General features: G+C 36.5%; 1 protein-coding gene across 2 annotated transcripts in view; it reads left to right on the top strand.

Moving 5' to 3' along the window:
- The window catches only part of LOC113234696 (protein sidekick-1-like), a 389,391-nt gene that overhangs the window by 188,525 nt on the left and 181,745 nt on the right, over positions 1-19,121 (top strand). The gene's annotated exons all lie outside the window — the stretch shown is intronic.

Here is a 19,121-nt window from a genome sequence, read left to right as displayed (position 1 = left end):
TATTCGTCTTTGTCTACGGCTTGATAAAAACCGTTTTTAAATATCAATAATCACCGATTACCGGGTATTCAACGGCTAAAACCATTGTTTTAGTAAAAGCAAAAGTATTTCTAGCTAACCAGGTTAATAGAGAAATTTCACCCATTTCTGAAATAAAGTTTTCTGATTGAAGTGTCGATCGAGTTTCAGCAGCACTAACTCCAAACAATAACAGCTTCGGATTAAATTAAAAAGTTTGCGTGGAGCGTTTGCTGTCCCATATTTTACTATAGTTATATTGTTTGCTTTTACAAAGCGTATGTGTAAATATACGGACTTTTTTTTATAAAATGGTAAATAAAAGATTTAACCCTTTACTGTAGTCGTGGCAAACAATAGCGCTTCTATACTCGTGAATTTTGAAATGGTGATAAAATAGAAAATATGGTATATTTGTAATATTTTATCCAAGCTCTTATTTTAACTTTAACAAAAGCATTGTTTTATAAAATTGACGGTAAGAACATCCATAATGGGAAAACGGTCACAGCTACGGATTTCGTGCTTCGTGAGTACGGCCCCAGCTTAGAAAAGTTCGTTTTTCAAATTAGTCCTACCGAGTATCAGACCTGGGACTTCCTTATGTAGCGCCAACAATATTACCCGCTGAGCCATCGAGATCATCGAAACGCGTATTCACTCTTTAATCCATTTATGTCCCATTACCAGGTGCGGGTCCTTTAAGAACAGGTTTATACCGTTGTCAACGTTAACCCAAAGTAGGTTGTATGTATCTTTTGAATTATTTTTTTTATTCATGGCACAAAAACAAGTGCTTTTAAGGCGATTAAAGCTCTTGTCATGAGATATTGAACCCTGGAACGCGATGAAAACAAACGCACTTCACGAACTCAACAACTGTCATGTCGACGTCATATGACATGGGTCCTCGTCCGGACCATTCACGCAAAGTTGGTCCTTAGCTATTATTTGTTAGAGTGTGTTTCTCTTTATAATTTTACTGGTAAGCTTGTTAGTATACAGAGGGTTGTAATTTGCATGCTGATCGAAAAGGTGCCGGCGTTGAGTAGGGCTGGCGCAATGCGACGCGACGTGGTATTAAGTACATTTAGATTTAGCGATTAATCTAAATAAAAATATGTGTCCATTCCATAAAGATTCTTATTATTCCATCTTATTCCAACAAATGGTCGCATTAAGAGTGATTATACTCGCGACTTTTAGCATTTCACGAATGTGCGATTGCATCGCTATACTTGCGATATATAGGCAATTGCATCGATGCAAACGCGCGACTGCATCGATACAGTCGCTTATGTTGAATAACTAATAAGCATGTACGAAAAAGCAGGATAGGTTAATGCACATTATTTTGTTTTGTTAATTATAAATTGAAAAGTGAAATACAAATACATTAAATAAATAAATTAGCTAATTAATTTAAAACGTACAACGCGTTTGTATCGCGTTTGCATCGCTTTTGTATCGCATTTACATCGCGTTTGCATGCCTGCTTAAAGTCGTCGTGTGTAACCGCTCTAATGTCACACAACATTAATCTAATGATACTTTTTATTAGGTAGTATTCTCTTACTATACTAGTTTATTATTATTGATGCGAATATCGAACAAACACTAAGAAAAATTCCTTCGGTCTGACTGGACTCGAACTAGCATCTGTTGCCTAATCGTGGCTACTGCTTCTAACTAAGCTACAGATCGAGTTAGCAGATGTTACGAATTTCTCTATGTGCTTGTTGCAAATCTTTGAATTCTTTTTGTTTGTTCGATCACAAAGACTAAAAGATAATAAAAGATAATTGGTAGTAGAAATATTCAATGAAATAAACACTGTCCTATTTAATATGCAATAGTTGTAAGCTCGCACTCACGACCAGTGTATTTTACCCGGTGCTTACGTATGGGCTGAGGCGTTCGTTTTTACGGAGATTCTTCACAAACTTCACGTGACCCAAAGAGCAATTGAAAACTGCTGTTGGTGCTGGGTAGTGGAAGTAGAATGGAGACCATAGGCCCAAGAGGAAGACCACAGAAGCGTGGTACGACGATAACAAAGGACCGGTGGGAACAAAGTGGTTAGAAACTGCTCAAGAATTGGAAGTGTAGCATAAATTGAACAAGACCTACACCACACACCACAGGAGTTTGAGAACGAGTAAAGAAAAAGAAGAAAGATGTAAGATTAATTCTGATAAAAATATAGGAAATTTTCATGCCGTGAAAATATGTAACCGTTTTGATGACCTTTTTTTGTATCCTAATGGTTAGCATGCGGGCGCTGTATGAGGAGGTCCCAGTGAACCAATTTACGGAATTAACTTTTCTAAATTGGTTCGGTCTGGGTGTTCTGGGTAGTGCCCCTTGAGGTTAAGTCGTTGCTTTGGTAAAGTATAGGGAATTGGGATCACGTAGCAGGTATCGCTGTTTGGCACATTATTGTTATTTAAAATTTTATTCACGTCTATATCTCTATATCAGCATAATATGTTACTAAGAAATATTTTTATCATTTTGTAGACAGCGTTCCTTGTCATTAAAACGACGATGATGGAAAGTGATGAGATCGATGATGGAAAGTGATGAGATCGGTGATGGAGCATGCACATCTAAATAATACCTATACACCTTTGTCTCGAAAAGGCCAAGTTATAACAAATCTGTAAGTATGGAATTCCATTGCAATGCCGTACGCCAATTAGATGTGGAAGTATAATCCTTCTTGCGGTTTTTCGATATATCCACTATATAGGGGTGGAACCTAAGCCTAGCATTTTGAAATTAATTTCAGTTAAATCAAAAGTGAACTTTATAATTTTAACAATTACACAAGACGACTGAAAGTGAAGAATATTCTTAACGCGTATGGCATAGGAATGAAATATATTATCTTATTAGATTAAAAACTCTCAGTAACACTGCAACTTTTATGTACAGGCGTGTCGCTAACAACGAGGTTCACAATTAATTAGGCCGTAACATAGTTAGTAACATTTTTCAAAACAATAAGATTTGTCTATTGATTTTAAAAGAACGTGGAAAACATAATAAAGTCCATATCTAAGAAGTAATATTATTAAATGAGCAATTGATTACGGAGCAACATAATAATATATTTATGTCACGTTATAGTCTCTGGCTCTTGAAGGAAGCTTTCAACAAAGGCAGAATTCTATACATATAGTGGTAGTTTACTATGGTAGCGGATGCCATTATTATAAGAGGAAGTGAAGAAAGGATCTGCTCCAGTTACACTGACTATTAATTCGTGTGAAGAAGATTTCACGTTGGCATGGAGCATCCAGCTACCTGTCGAATATACGAGCAATATCACATACTGTGAGAACATAGTCTGCTCTACCATATTTGTTACCAACCAACTCATATAGCGTAGTGGTCATATTTATATCAAACAAATCATTTAAGGAATTGTCTTTAGTTCATTTGTTTTATACCGTCAGTACTTTATAAACATATAATATGTATATTTCAAATGCTGTATGCAACTGCCTTTTTTTTTTGACGAGGGGGAAATCTTTATGGATACCCCTGAGCCCAGGGAGACTCAGGGGTTATGTGGGGACTCTCCCTCCAGACTGGAGGGCCTACCCCACTAAAACCCCCCCGGGTTTCCCTCTCGCCGGTTGAGTCGGCGCCGTGGGATCAGTGAACATTCACCACGACGCCGCCCGGCTGTATACAACTGCCTCCGTGGCCGAACGATTACCATGTTGAGCTAGCTGGCACGGTTCGATTTCCGGGCCGGTACAATTGTTTTTTCTCTCGTAAGTTTGTATGTGTGTATGTGCCCATGGCATTCGCGGTACAGAACTTTCCTACTGCGGGGCTATGAGTGTGTGCGTGTGGGTGTGTACGTTTTTAAGTGAGCCGTAATAACTTTACAGACCAAAGAGGTCGTAAATGGAGTAAAATAATAACAATCATTATTTGTTTATTTTTAAAAAGATTGTACAGAATACTATTACTACAGACTAATATAATTCCACATAATAATGAATATAAGAATATAAGCAAGTAACAGTTTGTATATACTAATTGTTTGTAACTCTGATTACCCAAACTAGACACAATATCTTAGAAATCAGTGTTCGACATTATTTGAGCTACTTGAGTTAAAATTACAAACACAATTAAGCCTTGGTGGTCACTAAATAGGTGACAAAATTAATTAAATTAATCAAGTAATTCAACAAGGTACTTCAAAAAACTCTTAATCATTATGTCATTAATAAATAATGTATAATAATAAATAAGTCTGTTACAAAATTGAACTATACACATAATTCATGCTTTGAAATAGTAAGATAAAACCGATGATCCGGGGAAGTACTGCCACCTTACCTGTTTCTGCCGCCAAGTAGTGATGTCAGCATTACTGTGTTCTGGTTTTGAAGGGTAAGGGTGCTGGTGAAATTACAGGCACATGGGACTTGTCAACATATATCTCCTGGTGACAGTGCCCGTCAGATCTTTGCGATTTAAAGCTCTGAGTGGCATTACAACTGTCATGGACAGGCGTGTAGCTTACCATCAGGCGCACGGTTTGTTCGTCCCGTCACTTGATATTATTAAAAAAATTAATCCCATAGAAGAAACAGGATGTTATAATAGAGAGAAAGTTAAAAAGCATGTTCTATGTGTTGTTCAATTTAATGTTGGCGTTGTTATATATTGGTATCTAACAAGTTGTCTAGCTGTTACACTCCATGGAGTTTGTTTTAATTACATTGACTGTCTAGATCTTGTGCAAAATATTAGATACAATGTACCCATGAGAGTTCATCCACGACGGGCGCATTCCAACTCGCCATTTAAAACGTCGCGCTGTCGAACAAATGCAAGCGATCGAAAATCGTATTCTTTCTCATTACAAAGATAATAATATGTTTAATATTATTGATATATTTTATTTACCTGCTTCTAAATTTAAAAAAGGTATTGTTGAAGCTCTGAGCTAATTTCTTTTTTGTTTACCTTTCATTTCTGTCTCACGTGTGTGATAGTACGACACTTTCAACCTTAATAATAATTTATGGATAATTTTGTTGATGATACTTATGTTAGAATTAAGCAACACTGAATCTAAACATACCATGTACAATTGTTTGTCATCCCAAATTTCTGGAACAACTAATGATTCATTTATATGGTGTGGTCGGTCACAAACTCCAATCGACCGTCGCCTTCGTCAAGCAGGACCTAGGGTTTACAATGGGCTTCGGAATTACTGCAAGGTGACACATTGACATTTGGAACGGAGTCCCGGAATCCCGGGACCTGGGGGTATAAGGGAAAGGGGAGAGGGACTACTGCCCGCAAAAGGGTCGCAGGCTTATGGCGGACATTGATGAAATTATTAGCCGGTCGGCTTTAACCAACCGTGACGTACTATTTGTGGTAAGGTTATGCTGCGATTTACTACTCTGCCGTTGCAAGATAGAGTTTTTTAATGTGACTTGTGATTGAGTCGGATTTAAAGTATTTTTTTTCAAATAAGATGTTGTGTAGCTTCAAACGACAGCTTCTGTCCTGAAGTACGAAATGTCAGTTTCGATATTCTTATTGAATATCATTATTTTTTTTATCCGCTCACGCGATACATGCAGCCGTAGACGCATACCACACCTAGAGGTGCCGGTGATGATTTTATACCGATTTATCGGATATCGAAGTTATAACAGGTAAAAAAACTTATATTAATTGCTATTTCGGTAACTACTCTAGCAAACCTTAAAGTTTTCAATGCCTGGGTAAATGACAGCATTTAAAAAATAAACAACTTCAAAAATACGTCACGACAATCGTGTGTGTTATTGTTTGGGCTGGTGATTTCGGTGTTTATTTATTGAAAACATACCGTAAGTAGCGTTTTTTAAGTTTACCCTGAATATAAATGTTTATAAACTATACTTTAAGGAGGAATTTCATGGTAAACGTTAGAACCACTCAAACAGAATATTGTCATATTTATCCAAGTACACCAAAAATTTCATTAGTGCTTTTTAAGTGCAGGATTTGCGGTGTATTACTGCATTTAATTTGAGATGTTTTTGTTGGTAGTACGGAGGGTATTTATTAGCAATGCAGAATAATAATTTTTATTCATAAAAACTTGTATTTATACTGAATGCTTTTCTGATTTGCGAAACCAAATAGCCGCCATTTTCTGGTAGGAGGTGCGCTTCGCGTGAGCGGCTACAACTATGATATTCATATATTTTTTGAGAAAATACTCCACTAAGTAGTTTGTTAGTATTATTGCTAAAAAATTGAAAAAAAAAACTGAAAAATTCTTCGATCCGATTGGACTCGGCCAACTTATGCTGCTCCGAGTACAGGCGGATCGAAGGAATTGTTCGATGTGTTTGTTAGATATTTGTATCAACACTGTACCATCGAACTAACAACGTCGATGGATGGTTAACACGCTGGTCTGGCACACATAGGTCTCGGATTCGTTTTCTGGGCCGGGAAAATTGTTTGCATGGCCTACATTTTTATCTTTCTTAAGTTTGGGTGTAATTTGTGTGTCCATGGCACCTGTGACAACAGGGTTTCCCTAGTGCAGGGTTATGAATATGTGCGTTATTGTTATTATTATTGCCAGAAAATTAAAAAAAAAACACAAAAAATAATTCCTTCGATCCGACTGTACTCAACGGAATTCTTCGTTGTGTTTTTTAGATCTTTGTATCAATAATAATAACAAATTGTGTGTGATTAAGTTTTTATGGTCAATTATAAAGTTGTATTCCAATGTTATCATTATAAAACAAAAAATGTTCACTTTTTTATTTATTTTTTATAATATCAAGTGACGGGACGAACAGGTCGTGCGCCTGATGGTAAGGTACACAAATGTCCATAACAGTTGCAGTGCCACTCAGAGCTTTAAATCGCAAAGACCTAAGGGGCACTGTCACTGCGCCCCTCACTCTGAGACATAAGTTGACAAGTCTCATGTGCCTGAAATTTCCCCAGCACCCTTACCCTTCTAAATCGGAACGCAGTATGTTAACGTTACTGCTTGGCGGCAGAAATAAAGGTACTTCCCTGGACGAACTCTTTCAAAAGGAGCTCTATTGGTGCTGTTCATCTCGAAAAGTTATATGAAGTGATACAGAGGAACAAAACTCACACTTCACTACATTGTAAACCATGTTCATCGTGAAAAAGTTATATGAAGTGATACAGAGGAACAAAACTCACACTTCACTACATTGTAAACCATGTTCATCGTGAAAAAGTTATATGAAGTGATACAGAGGAACAAATCTCACACTTCATTACATTGTAAATCATGTTCATCGTGGAAAAGTTATATGAAATGATACATAGGAACAAAACTCACACTTTACTACATTGTAAATCATGTTCATCGTGGAAAAGTTATAGGAAGTGATACAGATGAACAAAACTCACACTTCACTACATTGTAAATCATGTTCATCGTGGAAAAGTTGTATGAAGTAATACAGATGAACAAAACTCACACTTGACTATATTGGAAATCAATAAGTGAAAAGCCATTGCCCCTAAAACTCTAGTCCCTTATCAGCGATACTTCTATTGACCGAATAAGAAGCTTAGTTCCGAAACCATCGAGTTGAACCCTTTATTAATTAGAGTAATGATCTCTAGTTCAATTTCCGAAAGGCTAATAGGGTTGAGCACCTTTAATCCTCGCCTTCCTCTATTTCATTAACTACTTTGTTTATTAGAACAATCAATTGGAGATTTCTCACAGCAGCCCGCATTGGACTAGCATGGCTAACTATGGTCTGATTTTTTATTTTAGACATAATTTACTTATTCCATTAGCATAAATATAAATTTCAAAAAGGGATGTCTGTAAGATATTAAATAAGAATGTAGCGGGAGGGAGAATTAATGATGAAAGTGAAGGAGATAACTATAACAACGCATATACTCATAGCCCCTCACCAAGGAAACTCTGTATTACGGGGGTCGTGGACATACACATAGACAACCACAAATTACACCCAAACCCACGAGAGAAATAAATGTAGGCCATACAACTACTTCTACCGGCCTGCGCATCGAACCCGATACATGGATGAAAGTGAAGGAGATAACTATAACAACGCATATACTCATAGCCCCGCACTAAGGAAACTCTGTATTACGGGGGCCGTGGACAACCACTCGCAACAATGTACTCAATCACAAACAATCACACACACACAATGTACTCGTATTTGTGAATACATTCACAATCCACAAGCCCAAGTAGTACCTATATAATTAATTGATTGACATGTCGAGTTCTTACGCTTCGGCCACGAAAATATCGCCACGCTTGAATCGTTAATTCGTTGGAAGCTTCAAAATACACTCATGAATTCTGATAATTCGCTTATAGCGTCTTCGGTAGGGGAAATAAAGTAGAATTATTCGAATTTTATTATATATAGTTAATATTGTTATATATTTTTAGTGGAATATGCTTTAAATACGTAAGTATTAAGTTAATAACTATTTGATTTCAGCTGGAACCAAACAACAACAAAAAAGAAAATAATTTGTTTCAAACGCTGACGTGCGGAGCGATAGTTTCGTGCACACTATGGACTTTTCTCGTATAATTGTTCTGGTCGTCCGCAAAAAACGCGCGTCACTAGTGCAAGTTTGCTTGAAGCGCATTTCGCTGCAGGTTGCAGCACTATTTTGTGGTCTTTATAAATAAAATAGTATATTTGCAATTGACGTTAGACGACGGAGCGTCGCGCCTCGTGACCTTCGCGTTAGGGCGCGTTCCCATCATGTTGTAACGTTTTATGTATCGTTGAACAACTGTCTACCGTCTAGCCCGTTCCTGTATCACTACCATCTGGCATGACAATGTCGAGGACGTTTATTTTATCGTTGAACGATTGTCGTGTCTAGCTTTTCCCACTAGATCGTGACGACAAATTATCGGTTCACGGCAGCCGCCTTGTCGTTTGCGCGACAGAATAGTTTGAAGTTGCGATTATCTGTTGTCATATTTTTATCGTGACGTTTTATTTATCGTCAGACGACTGTCGTTCCAGCTCTTCCCATTATCACGATAGACTGTCGTCGTAACGACAAAAAAGTCGTGAATGACAGTTAATCGTGTTGTACTATATATACAACTTCATTTAAATATACAAGACACGATACTTTAGACTGTACGACTATCTGCCGTCACGACATAATGGGAACGCGCCCTAAGGCTATTCACGATAGCAGATGATGGTTGCAGAAAGATGGAATAACACGAGTGCGCACGTAATGATAAATATTTTGTGCTTAATTAGATAATTTGAGTTCACCGTTGAAATAGGCGTGGTTAAGTACTGAGGTGGGAAAAAAAATTATATTACTTACTTTTTATACAACTCCATAGTGCTCTGGTCAAACTCTATGTGTTCTGTTAATAAAGGTGAAAAATAAATATGACTTTGTTAAATTTAACCGTATCCTTATTGTTTTACATGGTTTTTAGAGGTATTTTTTAGTTTTTTGTTATAATTTATATAACCTTATGTTTATGTACCTTTTTTATAAAAAAAATAAACCAACTTCAGAAGTTTGCGAAATTACATCTATTTACCAAGTTTTATTGAAAACGATTAACGGAAAGTGGTTGAAATGTAATAAACTCTATTATAATTTATCCCTTAATTTGCTACCCTTAGGGTGGAATATTTTCTTCAAATTTAAATGGGACCAATACTAAGGTAAAAAAAAATGCCGGAGCAACCGCGTGCACACAAAAACAAATACAATTGAATTGAGTACCTCCTCTTTCAAGCCAGTCGACAATGATAATAAGTCCAGTGTTATTACAAATAAAGTCTCGAATGTGTCAAAGTTTATAAAGAATATTTCTTTATGGAGTTGTTACTGACACATCTTTGCAATTTAAAGCTGAGCAGCATTCCTACTGTCATACATAGGCGTGTCGCTTACCACCAGGCGCACGACTTGTTCGTCGCATCGCTTGCTATTATAAAAAAAATGCTTATGCATAGGTTTGGACGAAAAAGATAAGACGAGTGTTGCCACACCAACGAAATTTATGTTTTGACAGCGTTTCAAAATTCGAATAGAACTTTCCAGTGTATACACGTCACGAATGATTGAAGTGTACATTTTACAAAAAAACACGTAATAAAACAAACATAGGTGCTATTACTCTCAACGAGTTTCCGATGGATACGCTACTTCGTTTCGATACAACCCGTAGTAGCACAAATACAAACAAACATGAGTAGAACACAAACTTGTTTCATAAAATGTGAAATTAACTCCAAAATCGCATTACCTGGATACTCATGTGGGTTGGTTTATTTTGCAAATATTCGTATGTAAACAAAACAATGCGATGTTTATTTAATAAGAGTTATTACACAGGTCGTCATATAGTACATAACGAATCATTATGACCTGTTTACATTAATGGTGAAAGTAATTAGAATTTTTGGGAAATCGTTATAATATTCTTATAGCGCAATTTCCATTAACGGTACAGTCAGAGTCAAAATGATAGGCATTGATCTAGCAAGTTGCCTGTTCAAAAATATTGAAATTATCTCAATGTCATTAAGCTGCATTTTCAATTGTTCTAAACAAATACAAAATACAAATTCAAAAACATTTATTTAACTGTCCAAAATGTAATATTGTGATACATAGACAACACTAGGCTAGGCCTGTGTCGTGGTTATCAGTACAGAAAGTTTTTATTATATTATTAAATTAATTACAAAAGAAATATAGCAAAAGGGCAATAAGACTGTGTGTTTGTGTGTATGTGTGTGTGTGTGTGTATTTATTCTTACCGTTTTGTGATGAACACTTTCAACGCACTAATAATTATCAATGCAAACCTTAACTACATTAACAAACTAATTAATTATAAATATTTCACATCATACGTATCCTTGTTCTTAGAAGACACTGTATTGAATGACAAAACAAAACTACTCCAGAAAACCTTCCTAAACCTGAATAAAATAAGAAATATTATACAACATCAGTTACGTTGCTCTGAATCCAAAGTAAAAAGTAAAGAATAAAGCACTTATGTTATGGAAATTGGAAACACCGACGGTATCACAAACATCTAGGTCCGACAATATCCAAATGTTAATTTCTTACATTGATCGCGCTGGGGGTATCAGATATGGCTTTAGCACAAAAACCGGCGGACACACCACTCGTTCATGGAGGTCGTCAAGATCTTTCTAAAACCAAAGAACAATTTAACATTTACACTCTAATTACTGATACTTTATTAGTGTGATGCATATAGACGCCGCGTGTGCACAAAATCACAGTCAAAAAGTCAAGAGTTCAGCAAGCGGCTACGGGCTGCACGCTTTTCCATTAGTTATTCGTTTACGTGTAAAATTTACAAATCGCTTCATTAAAAGTTGGCGGCCGGCCCAGTGTCAGCTTGGACTACGCTGAACTATAGCGTTGTCGACTACACATCGATACATGATTGGATTTTTGGATAAGATTTGAGATAAGATTGGATAAGAACTGTCCTGAACCCAATTACTTAGACGGAATAACACGAGTGCGGACGTGATGATAAATGTTTAATTAACTACTATTTGAGTAATAGAGTTCGCCGTTTAAATATACGTGGTTAAGTATTCAGCTAGGAAAATCATATTACTTACTTTTATATCGACTCCATAACTCTGGTCAAACTCTATAATATTTTATTAATTAAACATCAAAAATAAATACGGCCCAGTTAATTTTAATCGCATCTCTTTGTAAGACATGGTTTTTGGAGGTATTTTTTCTTTTTTTTTATATATTAGTCTATCAATGCAAAATATCTGCAAACGAATGCGCCATACGTTTTGTTCGGTAAAAAATAAGAATAAGTTCTGTATCTTTACTAATACATTTTATTATCGAATATGTCAAAATTTATAAATAATATGATTTTTCAAATTCTTAAGTTTTCGCGATATGTTGGAAATGAAACTAGTTTTTGGGATCTAAATCGCGTATTTAGATTTTTAATCAACGTTTATAACCATCTACAAATGTCAGTTATCTGTGGTCATGTGATTTGTAAATGGCCCAAAACGTTGGTTTGTTTGAAAAAATATTTTTTTCCAATTTGTATTGTAAAAAATAATTTCATTTTTTTAATTAATTTTTTTATAATATTTTTTCTTAAATCGATACATTTTCAAGCACAACCCTACGCAACCCCGTCAGAGTCGTAGGCTAACCTGGCTTGCGCCCCGGCGCGATTCAATTCGGCGGCCTTTGCCCGATTAATTAAAAGTTCGGGACATTAGGTTAGCTCACTTCAACGCAGTTAGGTGCTCTTTTGTTCGTCGCTCTCACTCCTGCAATTATCTTCACTGCTTGCATATATAAATATATTTTTCTTTTAAGTTTCCTTCCCGTCTATTTGGTCAGTTACTGAACAAATTTTGACATTCCTTTAACGCAAAATTATGTTGTTTAAATGTACAAAGCAGAAGAGAAAAATCTGTGCATATATGTAAGTAAAGTAGATAGCTCTATAAAGTCAACAAGAGACGATTGTTAAGTGCGCCATTGAAGGATATACCCCCATCTCGCAGCTGCCACAACAGAACTGGCGGTCCAACGTTATCAGGGCAAACACTACGAGCAAACACTCCCGAACAAAATTAACGAGCCATGCAGTCATCGCACAATTTGATGCGCTTCGCGTCGATCGAACGCAAAACCAAAACCTCCGATGTGGGCGCTGTCAATTAACGCGACACTACTCCGCTCCGATGACGCTGCGAGTTCCAGTCTCATACAGCCTACATCATTTCCGCCTTACACTCGTATAGGGAGGTAATAAAGCCCATAATGCTTTGGTTTTTTGCAAATGCGCCTGTGTACTGATTGCAGTATAGTCAACATTGATGACGTCATTTTGCATGCGACAGCGGGTATTGATTCCAATTCCGAGTTTGATTGCCGGAAATAAAATTAAACTCACATTGTTTGAATGTAATTGACAGAGGGAAATTATTGTTTGTTTTGCATTTTTCGCACACGCACATTTATTTTGTTATTGTATTGTTACTTTACAATTGTTTTATTTATTTTTGTACAATATTCAAACATTTTTTGAACTTAAGTAAATTTTTGTATGTACTAAACTTAATAAATATTGCACCAAATTCTCCGTAACAGGGACAGGGAAAATTAAGGTTTTTGTTTCGAATCCAATATGTTGAGTTTCAATTGACTTTGAGTGTATATATTCTTCTAGAAGTTATTTCATAATTATATTTACATATAAATTAATTTATATTATATAACTAATGATAACTAAATGTTTTGTTGTTAAATAAATATAGCAAATCTGTTTACTGTACTCATTTATTAGTTTAGGCATCGCAAGAATCGCACTATACGAGTCCTAAGATTTAATATGAAGATTGAATAATATGTAAGGTTCCTGTTTACTTTAATATTATTTACTAATATAATATTTTACTGTTTATTTTAATATGGCATGTATTTAAATGGTCATTTTTAAACTTGCAAAAGCAGCAGGCTAAAAATTCTAAACGGTATTTTTTTTTAATTATTAATCCTTTTTCTCTGAAGAAAGAAATTAAATTAAATCAATGTATATTTTCAGCTGTTCTGACTTAATATTTGATCTGTATAAATTAACTTTCATAGTTTCATATCGAGCGTCAAAACTAAGACAAATGAGCATTAAAAACCTTAAACCATGTTCGAAAACGCAAGCATTTTCGCTTCTGGCACTCGCGGTTCGCTGCCGCGATAAGTTCGCTTCTGTATGCTGATTTTTTTACGCGGGGATATCCATCATGGATACCTACCGTCTGGGGATACAGGCGGAAGTTTATGTGAGACTCCTACTCACTAAAACCCCGTGGTACCCGTCGCTGCACCGTGGGCTGGGTCTTATGGGCGCTGCAGCATTCCTCCAAGATCCAGTGGTGCCTACCCGTTTCCGGGCTCACCTCGCTAGGAATGGAGGAGAGGAGCTACAACCTAACCCACTGAAAGCAGGGCCCAACAAAGATTTGACCCATATGAAAAAAGAAGATCAAATATTATTTTTTTAGTACGCTTAAACATGACGACAGTGTTACCTTGAATGCAGTTCATTTATAATTTATCCGTAGATTAATTAATATAAACGGAACAGTGACTATGTACACATATATATACATAGTAACTGTTGTATATCAAACTTAGAAAAAAATATCGTTTATTTAAAAAGGTACACATTTACAATGGATCAATTATATCTTTGAGGATCGTATAATATTATCCCTTTTAATATTATCATAGCTTTCTTTACACTTGTTTTATTTGTATTAGATTAAGTTATTATAAAATAAATTTATCCTTATCTTTAATTCACATTACATTTTTCATTAATGTTACTTAATTAAAACTGGTTACGGTGAATTGTATACCTTAAGTATTGTTATACACCTTAATTGTAACATTCTAATCACTGGCATCAAACGCATTAGAACTTCTTGTCATTCATACACGTTAGTTGTGAACTCCGGTGGGAAAAATGGAGCCGTCCATCAATGCCGCTCTCAATCGCGGCTTCCTTTGTGCCGCATGCCGCCCTGCCGTCATCGGCACTTTGTACCCGGCCCAGTTGCACCGTTTACAGTCCTCGCTAGTGTGCGAGTTCACTTTTGTGCACGTCTCCTCGGTTTCATCGCTTTGTCGAGTTAGTGGACCGAACCCATTAGGTTAAATTGGAAAAGTGCGTTGTAAATGGGCTGAGTTTGAAAGAGTAAATATAATAGAGTATCCTATTTCGAGTCTTCTCCTACGCAGTAGATGGTAATGAAGGCCTAGTGAGTGGTTTGCACTGTAGGCTCTTAATGAAGAGATTCCGATTTTCGATTCCCATTAAGACTTATATATTTACAAAACGAGTATTTTTAAATAAGCTTTGAGGCGGGAGTTCTGGGAAGCGCCACAGTTGTTTAATTTAGTTACTATAGTAGTCAAAAAGCTGTAGCCTAATTAATGGTTTGACTTACTTCATGTCAAGTGGAGAGTCGTGGATCAGAATTTGGGCTTGCACCTCTGAGTTTTTCGAAATTTATGTGCGAAATCGAATTCCGAATTTACTATGGGCTTTTCGGTAAAGGAAAACATTGTGAGGAAACCTATACACATCTGCAAAGCAATTTTATGATGTAAACTTTCCAATCTGCAATGGGCTTGCGTGGGCGTTACAGCCCAAGTCCTCGCATGGCCTGTGTCTGGCAGTGGGGCTATTATTTTATTATATTATTATTACTACGGTACTCATAATACAGGTCTGATACTTTATTGTAGTATGAAAGAATGGGTGAATGAAATAATGACTGAATGAATGATTTCTTTTTAACCAACTTCAAAAAATGTGTTTTTATATGTATGTTACGCGATAACTCCGGTATTTGTAAACCGATTTTCATGATTCTTTTTTGTTGGAAAGAGGGTACCTCCATGGTGGTCCCATTTCATTTTGAAGAAAATCATCCACTTCTAAAGGTGGCTGATTACGCATGAACATTCATTTTTATAAATAGCGCCTAAATTTTACCAAAGGAGCAATTATTTTAATGGTTGGTTTTGCTGTTCTTCAATTCAAGGCGTTTTTCTCTCTCAATATACTTTGAGTAGTGAGAACCGATTTTCATTATCTCCTGTGTCAAGTCCTGTATAGTGGCGAACTAGGGGATATTTCAATAAAACTTGGCAAATAGATGTAATTACACGTACTTTTGAGGTCGGTTTTTTTAGTACTCTGTACTGAGATTGTATAATATCAAGTGACGGGACGAACAAGTCGTGCACCTGATGGTAAGCTGCACGCCTGTCCATAACAGTTGTAGTGCCACTCAGAGCTTTAAATCGCGTAGATCTGAGGGGCACTGACACTGCGCCCGTTACCTTGAGACATAAGTTGACAAGCCCCATGTGCCTGTAATTTCACCAGCACTTAGCACCCTTCGAAACCGGCAGAAATAGGTAAGGTGGCAGTATTTCCCTGGACGAACTCTTTCACATGGAGCTCTACTGCTACTTATTATTTCATCTGTTCACCTGTTATTAGAAACGAATAGAACGTATATAAAAGGACCTATGAATCAATGTTTATAACATTCTAAGAAAAGAAGAAAACTAAGCGTTTTGTGAACTACGAGATTTACTAGAATAATGACATAATGTGTATTTTTACACTTGAGTGTACATACATACTAGAGAAAGAGCATTTCTGCATGTTGGAAAAAAAATAAAACAATATTAAAACATTTGAATGTTGTTTTATTTATTCTTTTCAAACATACAGAAATGCTCTCACTCAAGTATGTATGTACACTCAAGTGTAATAATACACATTATGCCATTGTTCTAGTAAATCTCGTAGTTCACAATATTTGAATATTATATTATTTACTCTTTTCAAACAAACAGAAACGCTAACTTACAAACCGATACACAACAGTGCATACTAAATTCACCCGCAACCGCAAATCTGCTGAAAATACACCAAACTTAGAACATAGCGGTCGAAACCTCCGTAAAATTACTGCGATTATACATTCCCCTTACCGCAACGTAATAACACGCGATATGTTACAAACTGAATTAGAATGTCGCCAAACAAAATGTAAGCATTAATAATATGGCATCCTTTATGAGTTTGACAAGTTATCTCTCTTTGTGTGTCCAAACCTTTATACTGGCGAAGTAGGACACCTAATTATCATACGTGGCTAATTTCCCGGCGCACGAATGTGGGTTATGTTAGCCCCATAACCTAAATAACTGGGATCTCTTGAACGGGTTATGTAGGTATGCTGTGCCTCTCGCTCGCTGGCTTTGATTTTCGTCCGTTTCGTAACTCCCAAGTGTTCAAATTAGTTGAGAACATTTTCCAATTTTTCAACTTTTAATTCCGTTCACAGTTCGCGTGGAATGTTTGAGAACTTGTTGCTAATTAGAATTTTAAATCAACATTTAAGGTGCAAGAGTACTTAATGATACTTTCTCGATTTTGTGTTGTTAAAGTTTGAACGACTTCATTTTAAAGACCTTACTCTTATGATTTGAACAATTCCTGGTTTAACGAATGCTTTGTCATCTGTTCTACTCTTAATACATTCGCGCGAGCATCGTGCTTTAGGTAATTGATAGGAGTGGAGGAAACAAAACGGTGAGTCAGCAATGTAGCAAATGGCCCTTGAAAAACTATGACTTTAATCAAATTAGCCTATCAAGATACTCGATGAAATTAATCACGAAACGGTTAAATTAATTATTTAAAATGGTTGTTGCAATCATTATTAATAGCATGATGAAAGCATTCGTGTAGGGAAGTACTGCCATCTAACCTATTTCTGCCGCCAAGCAGTAAATTGAGTATTACTGTGTTTCGGTGTTGAAGTCTTGTCAACTTAACTCTCAGAGTGACGGGCGCAGTGGCGGTGACCCTCAGATCTTTACGATTTAAAACTCTGTGTGGCACTGCAACTGTCATGGACAGGCATGTCGTTTAACACCAGGCGCACGACTTGTTCGTGCTATCATTTGGTGTCATTAAAAAAAGAAATACGCACTCATAATAAACCACAAATTACACCCAATGTCACGAGAGAAATACTGTAGGTCATACAAATATTTCTCCCGACCTCGCAATCGAATCCGGGACCTCTGTGGGGCAATCCAGCATGGTATATCAATAGTTGAGGAGTTGAGTTGTCTGAAGGCTGTCCTGGTTGCTACATCAGGTCAAGGTTGCCATTACCATAACAAAGTCAATCGGTTAAGTGGAAGTAAAATAAATATTCATTGTATGACTGAGATCCTTACACTGATTGGGAAAAGAGCTGAAGATCTTTAAAGGGCTGAACGTATTTTTATCAAACATAGTAGAACTACCCTGATTTAATTAGCTTTCAAATAAAATAAATATTAACATACCTTAAAAATACCGCCGTCCTAAAATAACCAAAATATTTAACGTACCATAATGCCGGACTAACCTAGCTCTGTTCAGTCTACTACCTATTTTTTCTTCGTGGGAAAATCCTCATAGGATACTTCTCCGCTGCCCCCGCGGATGGCGGTTACATACTTCTACCGGCTAAATCCCACGGTGGCCTTCTCGGGTGCTCTCGTGCGAGGGATCCGGCGACGAAACAGGCCACACCGCCTGGTCGTGCTCCTCGCGGCTACCAAACTTACTGGCACTTACTGGCGAACGAAGCCACTCCGACCGCCCGCAGCCGCGAAGGTACGACGCCGCTGCTATTTTTCATTCTTCCCGTAATGTTTTTAAAAATAACATTCTCCAATCGCTTCGCTTATAAGTTTTTTTTTGTGTGCGTCTATAATAGGTAGACATATAAGTATAATCACAAATCACCACACCAGTTTTTTCTCACTATGAGGCTGGCAGAGTAATCTCAGAGTAATCAGTATTCCAATAAAAACCCAACGCAAATCCATTGAAATAAACAAGATGTTATTTAGGGTGACCAATGATCATATAACTTGTTTCCTTGTAACATATTTTGAGCCTATTGTACACATATCTTTATTTATATATTTATATTCAGGTTACAAAGTCCCATAAATACATATACCTTATAGACTAACATACATAATAACATAATAAAACACTATTTATTTATTTACACGTATGGATTGCGACGTGTGACGCAACGCGGGTGTCTGGTAATCGTACGTGGAAACGTCTCTACATCCTTCGGTTAAAACTCCTCCTTCATGAAGGTCGACAGACGTTGAGTTCTCTCACAAAATGAATAAAAATTCACGTTGTGGCAGGACTCCAACTGCAATACCCTCAAGGTAGCATAACCCATTGTAGCTTTCATATGGATGGGCTGATCTCATAGCGGTTACATTGTATTTATTTATTTATTTATTTTAAGGATAAGGTACATCGACAGTAGTACATATACTCTTAGATAACAATGTAACTTTACATTAAGTAAAAAAAATACTGGTGTGGTGATTTGTGATTAAAAATGTACTTTTTTTAACTTTAG

Source organism: Hyposmocoma kahamanoa, unplaced genomic scaffold (assembly GCF_003589595.1).
Source record: "Hyposmocoma kahamanoa isolate Upper Pololo Valley unplaced genomic scaffold, ASM358959v1 86, whole genome shotgun sequence".
NCBI classification, from domain to species: domain Eukaryota; kingdom Metazoa; phylum Arthropoda; class Insecta; order Lepidoptera; family Cosmopterigidae; genus Hyposmocoma; species Hyposmocoma kahamanoa.
The sequence above is the reverse complement of the archived record's forward strand: the minus strand, read 5'-3'. Positions and strand labels throughout refer to the sequence as shown.